Genomic DNA, 19,009 nt, shown 5'->3' with positions numbered 1-19,009 from the left:
TCTCTGAATTTTTTTCATAGCATTCAGTGTGCAGACTCTTCTCATCTCCCTAAGGATATTAATATAGTTGTTTTTTTTTTTCCTAAAAGGGCTTTTTCCTCTAAGTTCCTTTTTCTCTATTTGTTTGCTTTGGTCTTTATCTTCCATTTTGGGATTTTTCCTCAGATGTCTGTCTGGTAATCCTTAGTTGTCTGTTCATGATTTAAATTGAGGGACTCATTTTCTGGGGAGTTGGAAATCTTCCATATTGTGTTAGGGGTGTGAGTTACACAGATGTGTGCATTTGCCAAAACTGCTCAAGTACATTTAAGATCTGTGCATTTCAATACTATGTATAAATTATACCTCCCCCCAAAATTCCTATTTAAAAGAAAAAACTAAACCAAGTGAGGAATGAAAACACTGGAAGCTCTGAGCAAATGGGTAGGACTTACCAAGCTAGAGGTTTACCTTTGGGACCTCTGGGTGGACCATTTGTGGGTACAGGATCCAGCCCTCAGAGGAGCCTAGCATTCCCCAGTCCTAACACTCTCTTTTACCTCCAAAGGTAATAACCCCCCGGGATCTGCTAGGATAAAGGAGGGCACTTACCCAGCGCTGTGGTACAGGGAAGGGTTTCTAAGGATCTAACTGCTACTCAGACATTTTTACCCAATCCTCCTTATTTCAGCATGATGCCTGTTCACCCCAGCTCCTGTATTACCCAGTACCGTGAGTTCTTGAACCTTTTGAGAATCCTACAGTATAAATTGGTTTGTTTCTCTGCTTCCTCACTGCCACAATCCAGCTTCCAAAATATTACTGTTCTTGCCTCTTGTTTTCCCAGCTCCAGAGGTTTTATGTCTTTAAAAAAAATAATAAATCTCTTTATTGTACATTTTGTAGGGTTTTAAGAGGAAGCAAAGTTAGATGTGTATATTCAATCAACTATCTTAACTCAGGAGTCAGGAAATCAGAAATGTGCTCTTTAATTCTCCAGCTTCGTCAGCAGAGGAAGGCTCCTATAAGGCATTTGGAATAGATGCTGAAAGTGACTCACCAAAGCTGTGAGAGTTCACCCTTTGACCATTCAACATCTATACATACCCTTCTTCCTGTGCTTTAATTTCTAAACAACAGTAACAATCTGGACATGTTTTCACCTAACAAAATGCTATGATCCTTTTTGCAAATGAAAACATGCTTAGTATCTCTCTGAAGGGGAAATGTTTAAATCCCCTTCCTTGGACCTCTCTCTGGGTAATGTTTATTCTTCTAGTTTAGGAACAATCTGTCACCTAAGAACTAAGTTATTAACCACCACCAACATACCTATATGAAATAGTAAGGAAGAAGGGGTACCAGTTATTATCTATTAATATAATTTGTTAGGAAGAAAATAGGGGAGGTTGCTACAGTCCTTGTTTCTGAAACTGGTCACGAAGCACATTTATAATCTCCTTCCCCTCTACCAGCAGTTCAGTTATTTGGGTTCATTTTGTCTGTTAATTACATTGGTGGCAGGGCTAGATATTTTGGACTGCCAACAAGAAAATTTTAGATGGGTCCTCCCTTATTGTTTGTTATTTTCAAAATACAAATCTTCAGCCTTCTGGCATTGCAGGGATAGTTTGATATTATTGATTCTTATGAAAAGAGAAAATCAAACAAGGGTCATGTGTTGCACTTTCTGTGTAGATAAGAGTCTCAGTTTGACAGCTGATTAGTTTTAGGAAGTTAAGGAAAAATGGATTCATTTACCAACAGAAGGAAGATGGACATGACTTAGATTGAAAGCTAGCAAGTATCAAGGTTGCCATTGTTCATCATCCAACTGTGAAGCCTGACCTTGTGTTCAGGGAGACCACCAGCCTCAATGAAGAGATAGTCAGCAGGGGAGAATTAAGGTAGTCCCCAAAGAGCGGTTTTGGAGGGTAATAAAATTTGTTTTGGTGCCCTCCTTCCTCCTTCATTAGCCTCAGCTTTTTCTTCTCTCCCTGGCCTGTGTTGCACTTGTCCCAAGCTCTGCTAAAATATTAACTGTTTATAATAAGTCCTCTGATAAAAGATTGGTATGACCCCTTCAAAAGATATTTGCATTTCAATAGAGTATTCATCAAAATCAAAAAGTTTAGAAATTAAAGAGTAGAACCTTACTGATAGAAAAACAGATGGGATTAATCTGCGCTACTCCCACCTGATTTTGAGCAGAAGGTTCCACTAGCCTATAAAACCATTTCACTGAATTGATCTGTAATATAGCTTATAATTAGTGCTGAGGACAGGGTTATATCCATGTCTCTTGATATGTAGCCCACATTCAACCCTATTGTCATTGAGCTCAAAAGTGGCTTTATTAATTTATAGTTTTATTATTTTCAAGTTCAGAATATGTGTGTAGTGATTAGCTTGGATGTTTAGACCATAGAGCTCTAGTTTGTCAACACAGGTTATAGCTCAGACTATCCAGCCATCTTCCAAATTCATACCTGGTCACTAGGAGCATTAGCTTGGGAACCAATTGTAATGTTTCCAGGTCCCACTTATCTGGCAATCTAAAAACACTTCTTGGTGCTGTTTTTACACTGGGAAACTCCTCAGCAAGGTCGAGTAGAGAAACCAGTGTATTTTAGGCATGAAGTAGCCTGCGTTAAATTGGGGATTTTCCAGGGGAGAAACAGGCAAATATTAAGTAATGTCTTAGACTCCAGGGCCCAGAGAAGGGAGTGGTAAAGTATAAAAGGTTTGCTTTAGGAGAAGGAGATGGGGGAAGCCTTTGGTACTTCTCAGGAGAGCTAAAATATGTACACACCAACCTCTGCCTCCAGTAAGTCAAAGGATGCCTCCAGCCCTGAGATTTAGTACCACTAATTTAGAGTTCTTGCTCTTTTGACTTGGCCTTTGTGCTATCTATGAGAATAAGATTTATTAAACAACTAACTAGAAAGAAAAGTTTTCAGAGGGAAAAAATGAAAACATGTTAGAGAATGAACTCTTTTCATGCAGAAAAAATGGATATGCTAATTAAAACGAATGCTGTTTACCTGTTAATTAATTATAGGAAGGACCTAGAAGGCCTTTCCCTTGAAATGTTTTATGAGTTTTAAATGTAGTTACTCTAGGTGCTCACAATTAATTGTTACACCTCTATGACTGAGTTTATAATTAATACCTGCCCCTGTCCCCCAACAAGCAGTTCAAAAAGTGGAATTTTACTCAAATTTATGAAATGAGACTGTGTGCCACAGAGCCTGAACTGAAGAAAACATGATCTTTGCTCAGGAAGAAAGGGGCTGGTGGCAGCAGTAAAAAGCTTTCAGTAGGAAGGAAGCAAATGACTTAGGTAAAAGTATTTGGGTCTTCCCTGGTGGCGCAGTGGTTGAGAATCTGCCTGCCAATGCAGGGGACATGGGTTCAAGCCCCGGTCTGGGAAGATCCCACATGCCGCGGAGCAACTGGGCCCATGAGCCACAACTACTGAGCCTGCGCGTCTGGAGCCTGTGCTCCGCAACAAGAGAGGCCGCGATAGTGAGAGGCCCGCACACCGCAATGAAGAGTAGCCCCCGCTCACCACAACTAGAGAAAGCCCTCACACAGAAACGAAGACCCAACACAGCTAAAAATAAATAAATAAATTTATTTTAAAAAAAAAGTATTTGGATGGTCTGTCAAATAACAAACCAGAGGAAATTGTGGGGTGGTCAGGAAAAAGGTTAACTGAAAAGACCTTCCAAGCGATGTCAGCAACCCGATAGGAGTAAGTGTACTTGTGGGTTTGGGTTGCCATGAGGTGAATGTCTGATGAATGTGAGAAATTGGACAGTTTAAGAATTTAAAAGGCCAGAGAAATCCATGCTTTTGAAAGGGGCTGGTCGTTTTGTAACCTTTAAACCTTACAGGGAAGGTTGGCCTCAGAGAAACTGAATACAGAGAAGGTTCACTCTGAAACTTGCCAGTAGAATGGAGACATATTAGTATTAGCCTATCTGCATAGTGAGATGGGAACCCTGTTTTACTGTATTGTGATTCCACCAGTAAGTATTCCCTGTTATCTTGGTCTAAGAGATATCACTGCAATTTAAAAAAAAAGTATTTTCTTTAGTTCAACTTAAAAGTTAGCACCTTTAAATAGAGGTTTTATTAAAAGAGGTGAAATCAAAACAAAACAAAACAAAGACAATTGTAATTGCTGTATGTATCTATGTGGATGTTTTGCTCATAGTACATGTGCATGTAAGTTTAGCGCCAAGCCCTGTGCCAAGGAGGTGGGGCAGAGAAGAGACTGAGGGAATCCAGGGCACTTGCTTGTTAAGAAGTTTACTCAAGAAATAAGTTTAATAAACAAATCATGGAAAGGGGAGGCAGAAAAGAATTCCTTCAGTATTTGCTCACCTTTCAGGTCTAGGGGCCTCTACTCATTTCTGTTTGGAAATGCCTACTGATAATACTGGAAATTAATTATGTTCATTGCATTTTAAAAATACTTAAAATGTGTGATTTTTCCATTTGAGATGTTTTATTTTGGCCCTGATATTTTATTTATACCAGCTGGCTTGTTCAGTTGTTCACAAATATCTCTGTACTTGCTAGACTGGAAGCTCCTTGGGGATAAATTTCCACCCTCTCAACCCTCAAGATGCTTTGCTTTTTCCTTTCCTTGTAAATCAACCATGGATATGGATATCGTTGGACAGTGTTTGATGCTGCCAGTTTTGGAGACATTGGTATTAGAAATTGCTGGAAGGTAGACAATTTCCCAAAGAGCAAAAATAAGACAGCATCTGAAATTGTCACTTAGACATTATTCTCATCACTCTATAACTCTTGAATGCTTTGCAAGGAATTATAAGAAAAATGCAAGGTAACTAAGTGTTTAGGGGCACATGCCAAGGTACAGATGCAAAGAAGGCCCTCTTTGCCACCCCACCACCACTGCTTATGACATCCGCTAACAGATGCCACAGACCTGGAAACTGGCACTCCCATGGGCTGTGTGTTTTGGAAAACACTCTAGTAACGCCACTGTCTCTAGAATATCAATGAAATAAATGCATTTCAAAAACAGCCCATGAATAAATACAACCATGTGTTCTTTTGGCTCTTTGAATCGTATTCAACTTGGAAATAGAGACAACGGATGCCAACAGGGAAAATTGCACCCTGTGTTCTGAAACTGAGTAAATCAGATCAGGCACAAATCTGAAGGGTTTGAATGGCTTTCAGGGTCTCCAGCTGATGATCCTAGAGGAAGCTAGGGCCATCTGGAAGCCCAAAGACAGTTCTATCAGGTAAATAGAATGGGTAGAGTTAATTATAGCAGTAAGTAGAGTTCAGAGCACCTGATTTGTAGGAGCCATGCTGAATGGTACTTCATGTCTCTCATGGGAAGCCAGGTGAACCTGGTTGTGTGACTTTCTTTAGTAATGACAGCAATATGATTTTCTCCCTCTGTAGCTACAGTGACTGTTTAAACTGCAGTATTTGGAGGAGAACTGAAGTCAGCAAGCACTTTCAATATTTCCTTTCTAATTTCCCTTGCTGTGAAGCTCCTTGCTCCCCAATACCAGCACCTTATTATCTCAGCAAGAGCCTCACAGGTGCTCCAAGTTGGTGCCCTTCAGCCTTGCTCTTTCTCTCATGCATTATGAGCTGTCTGGGAGGGCTATTCACATGTCACTGCCTCCCAACAGGAAACAACAGAAACTCTTGCCTATTGCAGCGGTTTTCAGAGTGTGGCCCCTGAAACAGCAGCAACAACATCACCTGGGAACTTCTTAGAAATGCAGATTCTTTGTTCCAACCTCAGGCATACTGAATCAGAAACTCTGAAGGTGGGCCCCACAATCTGTGGCTTAACAAGCCCCGCAGGTGATTCTGACTCCTGCTAAGGGTTGAGAACCACTGGCCTATTGGATCAAGTGGAAACTCTTTCTATCTTCAAGGTTCAGTCATCTACTCTGGTCTATCGATTCAGTTCTGTTGGTATTTAGTAAACACAGATTCTGGGTTGGGGATTTACATTTGCTCTCTGGCTAGCTTGAGCCCTAATTTGTCATACTTTGTATTGCCCAGTAAGTTTTTTTCTAAATAAATTTATTATTCATTTATTTATTTATTTTTGGCTGCATTGGGTCTTTGGTGTGTTTTCTTTTGATTTATTTTATTTATTTATTTTTTGGCTGTGTTGGGTCTTCGTTGCGGTGTGCGGGCTTCTCATTGCAGTGGCTTCTCAGTTGCAGAGCACAGGCTCTAGGTGCGTGGGCTTCAGTAGTTGTGGCACATGGCCCTAGCTGCTCCACGGCATGTGGGATCTTCCCGGACCAGGGCTTAAACCCGTATTCCTTGCATTGGCAGGTGGATTCTTAACCACTGCGCCGCCAGGGAAGCCCATGCGTTGGGTCTTCGTTGCTGCGCACGGCTTTCTCTAGTCGCGGTGAGCGGGGGCTGCTCTTTGTTGCGGTGCGCGGGTTTCTTATTGCCGTGGCTTCTCTTGTTGCCAAGCACAGGCTCTAGGGGCGCAGGCTTCAGTACTTGCAGCACGTGGGCTCAGTAGTTGCAGTGCTCGGGCTCTAGGGTGCATGGGCTTCAGTAGTTGTGGCTCACAGGCTTAATTGCTCCGCGGCATGTGGGATCTTCCCGGACCAGAGATTGAACCCGTGTCTGCTGCACTGGCAGGCGAATTCTTAACCACTGCACTACCAGGTAAGTCCCCCCAGTACGTTTTTTATTTATTGATAATACCAAGGAGTATGATGTTCCATATATATAAAAGAGAATACCATATGACCAAGACATGTTCTTTTATATGCCAAAATATTAAAAACTGGTAAAGATTTTTGCATTCCTGTACTAATTATCCTTAGCTAGGTAACAAATTACCCCAAAATTTGAGGCTTAAAACAGCAAACACTTACTATCTTACAGTTTCTGTAGATCAGGAATCTGGGTGCAAGTTAGCAGAGCACCTCAGCCTCAAGGTCTCTTACCAGGCCCCAGTCAAGGTGCCAGCGGGGCTGCTGACGCATCTGATAACACGCTCACTCATGGGTTGTTGGCAGAATTCAGTTCCTTGTGGGTTGTTGGCCTGAGGATTTCAGTTCCTCACTTCATGTTGGTCAGAGGCCTCCCTCAGTTCCTTGCCCCATGAACCTCTCTACAGGCAGCTCACAACATGGCAGCAGGCTTCCCTCAGAGCAAGCAAACAAGAGAGAGCTAGAGTGGGCAAGCAGGACAGAAATCACAGTCTCTCTGTACCCTAATCTCAAATGTGACATCCCATTATCTTTGCTGTACCTGTACTTCTCACTTTCTGATCCAGAGCTTCTCTGAACAGCAGGGTGAGGGATCCCTCAAGGAGCCACTCAGCATTCACCTACAATGTTTTAGTTGATATACACCCATGGGTTCATTTTAGCTGATTTTTTATTTGGATAGTGAACTTTGGTAAACATTTTTACCAGATTGTATACACATATTTAGATTGCTAGAATTCAGATGGTAAGGGACACCCGACTTGTGGAACCCTCCCATAATCCTAGGGACCTCTGCATCCTTGTATGTCTGTCACCCTCTTGGATTTTGTTTTCTTGATCTTTTTTTCAAACCCCTTAGCTATTTAGTAGTTCATCACTTGGATTTGTTTATGTCTTCTTAAATTTTATGTGGAAGGAAAAAAACAGAAAATCATTTAAGATAAATGGAGTTCTTTATTCAAACCAAGCCCTTGGGTAAATATTACAGATAGGCATTACTTTAGTAAATAATAAAAAGTAAAACTTACTTTTACTTACAGACCCATGGGAGGTAGAACTTGGAGAAGGCAACTGGAAATTATTTGTATGTCAAACAGTATTTGATATATAAGAAGACACATGTCAAAGTTTCCTTTTAGTAATGATTTTTCTTGGTATATGTTTGTTTCACAGATGTTCAGAATCATATTTCTTAGCGAAGTTTGGTACATCCCTCTGGTAGATGTTGCCAGTTCTCTAGCCAGTATTCATCTGAACACTCCTCATTAACATAATTCTGATTTTGTTTAGGGTAGCCAAGTGCTCAACTGAAAATTTAAGTGTAGTCCAGTTCCTGCTAATGAGCTGTAAGTGGGAGTTGCTAGGTGAGGCTTCTGGGAAAACTCTTTATAAGGAGGCAAACTAAGCTGGCAGTTAAGCTTTACCCTTTGACCCTTATGTTCTTTCTGCCTGTCACATTGGTATAGTGTTGCAGAGGAATTTCCATCTGCCATCTTGCAACCATGAAGCAACAAGGGTGAGGAAGAAAGTCTATGGTAAAGATGGCTAAGAGCAGCCACCCGATAAGCACTGTGGTACCATGCTAGCTTTGGAGCAACTAGATTTGGACTTCCTGATTCATGAAAAAAAACCCTTATTCTTTAAGCCACTATTATTTGGCATTTCTTACTGTTACATGCAGCCAAACCTATTTCCTAATATAATCTCCTAAATCCTTTTATTTGAGGTTTTCTAAAGATTCCCTTTCAGATTTCCTACAATTTTGGTACTTGTTTCTATTTTTAAGAAGCACAAATTTATCTGCAGATACATCTTCTATTAAACTAATTCAGTAAGAAAAGAGTATAATTTATTACAAAAATGACCTGGTATTTTACAATTTTCAAGTTGAATCAAACCTTAGCAATCCACGAGTTACTGAATTTTTTATCACTACCTGAAAAATTTATGATTTGTAAGCTTATTTTCTTGTTTATTATGTCTCCCTTATTGAATAGAGTACCAAAAGGAAAGGGACATTGTTATATTCCTCACTATATCGTCATAAGCTAAAGCTAAAACAATGTCTGCCAGATAATAGGCAAATGATAAATATTTAATCAATGAATGAATGTAGTTATCTAAACTTCATCTAATGAAGAAATAATCTTAGAGAGATTATTGTTTATCCAGCACCACAAATTTATTCAACCATTTGTGACCGGTAAAAATGGTCATTTCATATGGGTTCAACCTAAAAGTGGCAGAATGGAGATAAGAATGAAAGTCTTCTGATTTTTGACCCAGTACTCTTTTCATTGCAATATACTGACTACTGGTTATGATTCAGATTGCAAAATTATTCTGCATTAAAAAATAATTTACCATATATTACAGCTTATACTCCTGTATATTTAAAATAGGATCCAATTAATAAAAATCTCACTTATATTCAACATTCCAGGAAAAAGGAGGAAAGGAAATTAAAGTTACTTGAGGAATACTTAGGTACTCATTATGTGTCATTACACTTAATCCTCATATTAGTTCCATTTCACAGATGATAAAATCAAACATCAGTTGGGTAAATAGTCTAGACTGGGGTTTCCCATCTACTAAGCAGTGAGGCTAGGTATGTCTCATTCTAGAGCCTGTGCTCTTCCTAGTGTACCAAATGCTATTTTACTGATTATAATCTGTAAAGCACTTGATAAATGTAAATTATTAAATTACCTACATCCTCCATTTAATTGACTTCATCAACCTCAGAAGCATAGTGATATTTATATCTAATAAAGAACGTTCCTGCTACCTTTAAAATGGATCCACATTTTTAACAGCAGACAGCTGCTTCTGGTTAGACAATTTTCAAAGTTAGACCATGGAACATTACAAGGCAAGACATTTGAAATTTTTCTCCAGTTCTTGTTCATGCATCAAATCTATAATTTCTTGACCACGTAAGATTTGTACAGTCTGTACACTTGAGTTAGTTAACTAGCGGCTTAGAAAAAAGGAGAAGTGTGAATTCAGAAAAGCAGCTGCTTCTAAATGGAATGATGTCAGGCAGTCTCAAAATAAGCTTGGTCCAAGATTGCTTATTCTCCTGTGAATTGGTTGGTACTTCTTGAAACTTCCTCACTTTGCAATGATTATATTAAATCACTTCTCTATTTCTGTAAGATTAGGCTATCAGTGGTTTAAAACCTATTTGTAGAAACCAGCCTCTTTTTCAAATGGAATCTTATGTGAAACATTAGTATGTAAATCAGATAAGATTAAAAAAAACCAAAATGGTGATCTCTGAAATGGGAGCCCAGAGGCACATCAGCTGTGCTCTAGCTTGGGTGTAGAAAGGAGGATTGCCAAGGCCCTCTGCTGAATGCCCACGTAAGACCTCTAAGGTCCCTTGCAAGTCGAAAATTCTTTGAACTAATGGCTCTGTTGAGTATGTGTTGGTTATCTTATTGCCGTGAAAGCCAGTTGTATTCAACAAGGGGAAAATAACAGTAACTGTCTTTTTCTGGGAACATCTGGTCTGGAAATTAGAGCACTTTAGTTCCAATCCCAGCTTTGCCACTATTTAGGTTTGTTGCCTTGGATGCTGTTGCCCATCTATAAAATGAGGATAAAGCGTTCTCTACCTACTTTATTTTAAAATACATTTTCTTGTGAAGTTAAAATTTCCCTTTGACAAAAATTAGAGTACAATTGTAAGGTATTGCCTTCAGGAAGTTATATGACTAGAGGTGTGGATATAGATTTTTTATGCCAAAGTCACTGCTGTACATTACTACCTCTGTTTATATTATAATTATAATAAAATTAAAAGCTTGAAATATAAGTTCTATTAGGGGTAAGTATTCATTTTCATTTGTGCGTAGTTACAAGATTTTTCCAGAAGAAAGTGGGAGAATTCCTTTATTTAAAAAAAAAAAAACTTGGTTTTTAGAGTTGATAATTTATCAAATTAATGCATAATCCTTATTAAAATACAGAAATAAAAAAAGAAATTCCCCCATCTAGACTTACAACAAGTGACACTTTAAGATATTCAATATACATCTAAGATACAGACAGACAGTAAGTAGGTAGATAGGTAAATATAGGTAGGGTGAAAATGAAACTAATTGGTGAACAAAAATGTGAATCATACACTACACCTTATTTTAAAACAAAAAATAACTTTTTACTTTTATTTAACGAAGTTAAAGGAAATTGAAGTGAAACTGTAAGAATTGCTGAATTTTAGACAAATGTTTCTTCACTATGAAAGTTATTAGTTCCTAAATTTTTTGAAGTTATGAAAAACAATAAGAGGTTGGAATCATTATGTAAAAGTTTTTTTAAAATTCTCTTCTAGACTATATCTATGGATCCCATGTGATGCAAGATGAGAAAATTAGCACATTTACTCTTCCACCATACTCTTGATTTTTGTGTTATTACTTACATTCTGTTCTGTGACCATAATTCCCAGTTATTTAATCTCAGTTTTATATTTAAATGAATTAAAATTTATTTATTAATCCTTTTACAATGGCTTCCATATTCCCTATTCCTATATTATTTTGATTTGATTTTTGTTGGCTGAGTTTCATCACCTAATTTTATTTCCAAGCTTGATACATCCTGTCCTTTTTCTTTATATCTGAGGAGCATCTGCCTGTTGTAATCATTCTGAGTTAAGTATGGCTGACTAAAAATATGTTTGTCCTCCAACAAACATACACATAAGAGATTTTAACAAGTTGGAAGTTTATTGCTTTCTCACATAATAGAAGTCCAGAGCACCATAAACTCGTCAGGAACCCGTAGTCTTTCCAGCTTACTGCTCTACCATTTCTTAGAGAATAGTCCTTGTCCTCATGGTCTAAGAATGCTTGAGTGCCAGCCATCGTATTCAGATTTCAGGCAGCAGAATGAAGGAAGGAGTCAAGAAGGATAGGCCCCCACCTTTAAGGAGATTTCTCTGAAGTGGCACACAACATTTCTGCGTGTATTTTACTAGATAAAACTTAATTACATGACTATGGGATATATAGTCTTTTAGCTGATGGCAATTGTCTAGCTCAAAATCTGTGTTCTCAGTGTTAAGAAGGAAGAAAATGAATATGGAGAAATAACCAGCAACCTTTGCTTGCCACACTTGAATATAGAGTTTGGAGTTATGCTTTCATGCTCTCAAAACTGTGTAGACCTGGACCATTATCTTCAAGCATTTGAATATCACTGAGGAGATGTCTGAAGTCAACCTAAGTCTTTCCTCCTTGGAAGTAACCTGCCTTTTCTGCTTGGATTCTCATATGATTAGTTCTTTATCTTTGAAGATGAATGGCTTCTGCAGAACGTATCTTGGGTTCACCTTTCTATATCATTTTTTCCAAATACATGGTGTAACTTTTTGATCTGCAGATTAAAGTCTTTATTTCAGGAAACATTTCTTTCATTGTTTCTTTAAATAGTATTTCTATCACATCTCTATTTTTCAAGAAGTTGATTCTCCTTTTTATACCTTATCTATAAAATTTTTATATTTTTACTCTTTTAATGTCTTTCACTCTAGCCTGTCCCTCATGTCTTAACATACTTTTATCACATTTTCCCCCTATTTTTGGTTGTTTCTAATGTAGCATTCATTTCTGAGATGTTTTTATTTTCTCTTTTATTTCTTTCTCTACCAATGTGCTTTTATCTTCTGTTATATTTTTTTAAACCCCTGTAATATTCTTTGAGACCTATTTTTACAGCAATAATTTATGTTTAATACATTTTTCCTTCTGATTACTTATGTATTTGTTTATTTAATTAGTTTATTTTAAATAATGTAATAAACACCTGAAAATCTAACATGAAAATTAGTTCCTTGAAAATAATCTATAGCTATGTGGCTCCCTTATTGCATCAAAATGCCTCTCCACATCCAAAGTAAGCATTGTCCTGAATCCTATGTTCATCATTTTTTGATTTATTTGTATATTGTGTCAATATGTATTCCTTCAAAGGATTATATATGTATTATAATCATATATATTATACATATAATATAATACAATATTCTTTATGTTCATTGTTTATAACTGTGTAAATAGGATACCATGTTGTATGTAAGGGACTTACTTTTTAACTTATATTGCTGTTATCCATCCATGTTACAGTGTGTCATTGCAGTCCATCTGTTTTGGCTATTGTATAATATTCCAGGGTGTGACTATACCAAAATTCATTTATCTACTTTCCTGTTCATGGGCATTTGAATTATTTCCAGGTTATTGTTATGCAAACAATGTTTCAATGAATATTCTTCCACATGTATCTTTTTATATAGTCCCCAGAGTTTCTTTGGAGTTTATGCCTAGGAGTGGAATTGCTGAGTTGTAGAGTATGTCTAAACAGAATTCTTTATGTAACCTGCAAAACCAGCCTCCTCTCCTTTACGTAACCTGCAAAACCAGCCTCCTAATTCTGTTAGTAACATCCCAATCACCAGCTCCTTTGACACGTCCTCCCTTGCTCCCTATATCCAATTATTTACCAAGCTGGAAAGTTTCTGCCTTCCCACGATACACCCATTTCTCCTGTTCAAGATTCATTAATTCTCCCCTGGACTCCCTATTCCTAAACATCATTGTTAATAAATTCCAGTCACATAATTTCCCTGTCTATGAGATTAAGTGGACCCATAATCCAGCATTCAAAGCTCTCCGCAGTAAGGCTCCAGACTAACTTTTCTGGTTTAATGTCTCCCTATTTTGGTAGTGGAGAATGGTAGAGTGAGAAGGGACCTTAGAGATCATCTGGTCAGACCCACTTACCTACAAATAAGGGAACAGAGGCCCAGAGAGGAAAAGGGGTTTTATCAAGGTCACATATGTGATCTGTTTGAACAATTTTGTGGTTTTTACAGGTGCTTCAGGAGGAAGACAAAGAGATGCCTGTGATCTTTCATCTTGAGGTAAGGACAGTGGAGTGGAATAGTTGTAGGTAGGGAGAATGAGCATGCTTACATCATACCAAGAAAAACATTGAAACTATTGGGCAGGTAGAAAAGAACATAAAGAGCGGACTCTTCTGTTACCATGCTGAGTGTAACAATTATTGTACTGTATTAAGATATAATTGTTGTTTGGGACTGAAAGAGTGAACCTGTGTTCTTGAAGATGGTCATTGTGCCTGAGAGGCATGTCTTCCTCAGAAGAAACCAGAAAGAGGAGATGGAGGGGCCCTAGATGGGTGGTTTAGGTAGTCGAGTTGAAATTGAAATCTCTCTCCCTCTCTCTCTCCCTCTCTCCAACCCACCCCCCCTTTATCTCGCCTAATCTGTCAGTCTTGCTTGTGAAATAATAATAGTATTTACTGAGTGCTTTCCATTTGCTAACTGCCTTACCTAGATTATCTCATTCAATATCCACATCAACTTTATGATTATTTTACTTTACTATTATTATCCTCATTTTACAGAAGAGCACATTGAGCAAAGAAAGAATTTAGGACACATAGCCAACAAGTGAGTAGAAGGTTATAAAATGTCACTCTTCAGCTTTAGAGAATTTGAGGACTAAGAAACAAGAATTCAACTGTTTATGCTTAAAATTTGGCTGTCTTTATCTGGGGATAAAGTGTAGACATTGTAGATGCCTTGTGGAATGGGACAGGTCTTGAGCACCTCGGGATTGAGCTCATGTTAGAAAGATTCAAAATTTATAATGTGTAAGTCTTTTACATTTTCTTCTTTGTGTTTGTTTTCCTTTTGGCCTCCCTTTCCTTTTGCTTAATAAAGCAGGTCCATTTTGTGCTAGGTGACCCTAGAGAAGATCTTTTTAGTTTGTTCACCTTGAATCAGAGTGCTTAAGGGGCAGCAGCAAGCTCATGGAGGAAGAGACCTCCTTGACAAAAAAAAAAAAAAGGTGAAAGTCGTGGAGATAGCCCTCCTACTATCTGAAGAGCTGCCCTGTCTCTTCTGGAGAATTCCCTTCCAGTGTTAAAACCTAGAATTTTAGACAGGTTTTAGACAGAAAGAAAATGTTGGCCTTTTGGAACTGGAATGGTTCATGATAAAAAGCAAGTAGGGAGGGTTATGGGAAAAGATCAAAGCAAAGGGTTGTCATCTTTTAACTGTCAATCAGTTAAAATTGGTAAATATTTATTGTGAGTCTGCTGTGTGCTAACCTAATCTAGACATGATCCTTGCCCTCAAAGTCAAACATCAAAGATGAAAAGGTAAATATGTACATAAGTGGATTTGAAAAACAAGTTGAAAATACAAGGCCTGTCACAAAGCAACATCCCAAATGAAAAGAACAGTTAGTAAACAGGTTCTGTAGTTGTGACAAGGAGAGAGAACTCACTGGGCTAGGTGATCTTCCACTGTGAAGGAGGAAGGACTTCAGCTAGATATTTAAAAAACTATAAATGTTGGATAAGTGGAAAGGAAGGGGAAATGTCAGCAGTGGAAATGAGGCACCAGGAATATGTAAGATATTTAATAGTGGCCTTTCTGGCTTGAATTAAGAGTTTCTTTAAGGGACTAATAGGAGGTAAGGCCTGACGGAGGGCTTTGAATGCCAAGGTGAAGAGCTTTACTTCACCCTGTGGAATATGAGATACTCTCAAAAATGTTTGAGACGGGCAGTGGGACAATGAAGGTTACTTTTTAGGATGGCTGGTCAGTAGGGAGATAGGTTAAGACATTGTGGTAGAAAAGCCTCAACGTTTCAACAGTAAATGAGTTTTCAGGAGATTTTTAAATGTGTCAAATGTTTAGGAAATGTGAAATTCTTTTTTTCCTTATGCTAACTGCTGACTTGTGTCCAGGAGAAAGGAGGGAAAAGAGCAGGCAGAATTTTTTTTTTTTAACATTTTTATTGGAGTATAATTGCTTTACAATGGTGTGTTAGTTTCTGCTTTATAACAAAGTGAATCAGTTATACATATGTTCCCATATCTGAGCAGGCAGAATTTTATCTAGAGCAGAAGACAGTTACTTTGCTAACATTTACCTGCATTGCTGACATTTTGGGTACAACTGTGGCAGAGGCCACTTCCTGACCAGTTCTCAGTCCACAGATTGAATGTGGGAAGATGGAGGACCTTCAGAATTGAAGACAAATAAATCCCTCAAAGGCCAGTGTGATGTTTCTTCCTCTCTTAAAATGTTTCTGCTTCATTAAAAAAAATATATATATATATATGTGTGTGTATATATATATATATATATATATATATATATATAGTTAAAAATCTCTCTTTATACTAATAAGATTAGGACATTTCATGTAAAGAGAACTGGTTCCCTGTTCTTAGCTAGAAGTTTCTGTAGGCCCAACATTTCCTTTGGAAATTAAACACTTCATAGACAGGGTCCTCAGCTGATAAGGATACAAGGCTGTCACACTCAGGGATCAAAGTGTTGCCAAGATTGCTGATGGTGATAGCTCTTGCTGGGAATGCTCCATTACCAAACAGACATAAAGAGCCAAGTATCTGCTCTAGGCCATCAGAGTCAGGTGGGGAGGATGGATGTAGAACAGTTTCCTGGAACCAGGGATGCTGAATTGAAAGCAAGGAGGCCCAATTGGGCAAGATTTGGGGTCGGGGTGGAGATCACTGGAACAAAGAGCACGGAGAGGACTCAGGAGCAGTACTCAGGTCTACTGGTACCTAGTCCAGTGCTCTCCCCACCACACCAAGCTGTATATTTACCTATATACAGTTTAGAACCTTCTGTCACTCTCTTGCTCCCTCCTTGGCCACCTATGATTGCTTACCTAAGTGAGAAGCTTTGAGCACACTCCTATATCAAACCTGCTTTGGCAAAGAGTGGTCTGAGGCAGGCGTTGCCTCAGAATCAGATTTATATATCACAGGACTCTGATTGCCTGACCTGACATTTCTTTAATTGGTCCTAACCTCTGCTAGCCATTATCCATTAACCTACCTGCCCTTCTATTTTTCTGACATCTGATGACTAAGGGCCTGTACTTGTACCAGTATGAGACTAGCCAAATCTTTGCTCCTTTGGTGTCCGTACCTAGAATTGAATCTGTATCAATATGATTATTCACTTTTCATGTGGTTGCAGGTAGTTGTGTTCACAGACCACATCATTCAAGGCAGAGCTCCTATCTAAATTGTGATATAAATTTCAACCAGCAGCTAGGATATAGACCCCATGTGGCTTGGTTCCCTTTGGGATAACAGTGCTGACCTGGAGAGCTGGGATCTAGGAATCAGATCAGACCAATGGGGGATGGCTCACTGGAGAACAAACACAGCTGCAGGTTCTAAGAGCAAGCTCAGTCCTAAGAATGTGTCTGGAGAGATTGGATATACAAACACATACTTCATGATTGGTGGGAACAGGAGGTATTTAGAAATTTAGGCAGGTGGGCAGGCAGCTCAGGGAAGTCTGGAATTAGATAACAGAGATCCAGCCACATGATTCAGTTCAGAGGTGAGTGTTGATGAAGGCAGTAATGCTTAGAAAGAGAAGGCAGAGCTTTGGTTCAGGAAGAACAAGGGGTCTGAAATTTTTCCCAACCAGAGGCATAGTTATTGGCTCTCTTTAAAAGGCATCTTCAGTCCTGTCACCTTTGGGGACATGTATAATCCTTCCTCCTCTCAGCCTGTTCCTCTATCATCTCTGCCCTCTGCTATCACCCCAAATCTAAGGCCCTGGTTTGGCTCTCTGCTTACTCCATTGAGTTTTTCTCTCTTCCCAGAATGTACTTATCAAGAAGGAGCTATTGTCAGCTTTGTGCATGTTTAGTTTGATCCTGGTTCTGGATATGTTGACCCTGGTCAGTGGCTCAGGACTCCTACGTACCTGAAAGAAGAAGTTTGACATAATGGATCTAAGTAGTTTTCTGGGACAGTGATGAGGTCATAGGGATAGGAAGCTAGTTAGTAGAACTAAGGTCCCGGGAGTAAATAGACTGGATTTGAGAAAAAGGGCAAAATGCTACATGTTGGAACTGAGCCAGCAAATCTCAAAGTGATTCTCAAATTTTTACCCCCTAAGGTCAGTGTTTATCAATCTTTAGTAAGCTTTAGAACTAATGCCTGTGCAGATTTTGCCTCCAAAAGTCTGGGGTAGGGATTACATTCTAGGAATCTGTAATTTTCCAGAAATATTTTATGCATATTAAACAAAAACTATGTATTAATTTTCTCCTTTTCATTCACATGGTAGCATGCCATACACACTGTTCTGAACCTTGTTTATTTTTGTTTTGTTTTGTTTTTCACTTAACAATGTTTCTTTGAGATCTTGCCATTCCTGTATATAAAGTTTCCTCTTCCTTTTTGATGACTACATAGTATTTCAGTGTGGGAGTAACCATAGTTTGTTTTACAATCTTCTGCCAATGGACATGCAGGTCGTTTCTAATCTCTCCCAACTGTAAACAATGTAGCAACAAGTACCATGTACATATGTCATTTCACACATAAGTGATTATATCTGGATAAATTCTTAGAAGTGGAATTACTGGGCCAAACAATAAGTGATTTTGATAGATACTGCCAAATCGCCCTTCACAGAAGTTATATCAGTTTACACTCTTACCAGCATGAGCACCATTTCTTCATGACCTCTAGCCAATAAAGTATATTATCAAATTTTTTGACTTTGCCAATATGGTACATCAAAATAGTATCTCATTGGTGGTGGTGTTTTTTTAAAATTTATTTTTGGCTGCATTGGGTCTTCCTTGCTGCATGTGGGCTTTCTTTAGTTGTGGCGAGCGGAGGACTAGTCTTCATTGCGGTGCTCTGGCTTCTCATTGCAGTGGTTTCTTTTGTTGCGGAGCACGGGCTCTAGGCGCATGGGCTTAAGTAGTTGTGGCATACGAGCTCAGTAGTTGTGGCTCGCGGGCTCTAGAGCACAGGATCAGTAGTTGTGGCACATGGGATTAGTTGCTCTGCGGCATGTGAGATCTTTCCAGACCAGGGATCAAACCCGTGTCCCTTGCATTGGCAGGCAGATTCTTAACCACTGCACCACCAGGGAAGTCCCTCACTGGTGTTTAGGTTTACAGTTCCTTTACCATAAGAGAAGAGGATGAGAATATTTTAATATGTTTGAGTCATTTGTATTTTCTTTTTGTAAAGTCTGTGCATTTCCTTTCACTATTTTTCTACTGTATCTTTTGATCTTTATTTTATTGGTTTTTAGAAACTCTTTATACATTAGGGAAATAAATCCTTAAGCTGTGATATGAGTTGCAAATATTTTTCTCAGTTTGTCATTTAGCTTTTGAATTCCTTTTGGTGACTTCTGCGGGACAGCTTTTTATGAA

The 19,009-nt window shown here is 38.6% G+C and overlaps 1 long non-coding RNA gene across 1 annotated transcript in view; it reads left to right on the top strand.

The window, feature by feature from the left end:
• LOC309970043 overlaps nt 1-19,009 on the top strand; it is a 147,772-nt gene that overhangs the window by 74,012 nt on the left and 54,751 nt on the right. The window contains exon 3 of the long non-coding RNA XR_014326664.1: nt 13,618-13,665. This is a non-coding gene — a long non-coding RNA (uncharacterized lncRNA). The remainder of the gene's footprint in view (nt 1-13,617; nt 13,666-19,009) is intronic.

This window comes from Leucopleurus acutus, assembly GCF_964270905.1.
Source record: "Leucopleurus acutus genome assembly, chromosome: 12".
Taxonomy (NCBI): Eukaryota; Metazoa; Chordata; class Mammalia; order Artiodactyla; family Delphinidae; genus Leucopleurus; species Leucopleurus acutus.
This window is presented reverse-complemented; position numbering and strand designations above follow the sequence as displayed.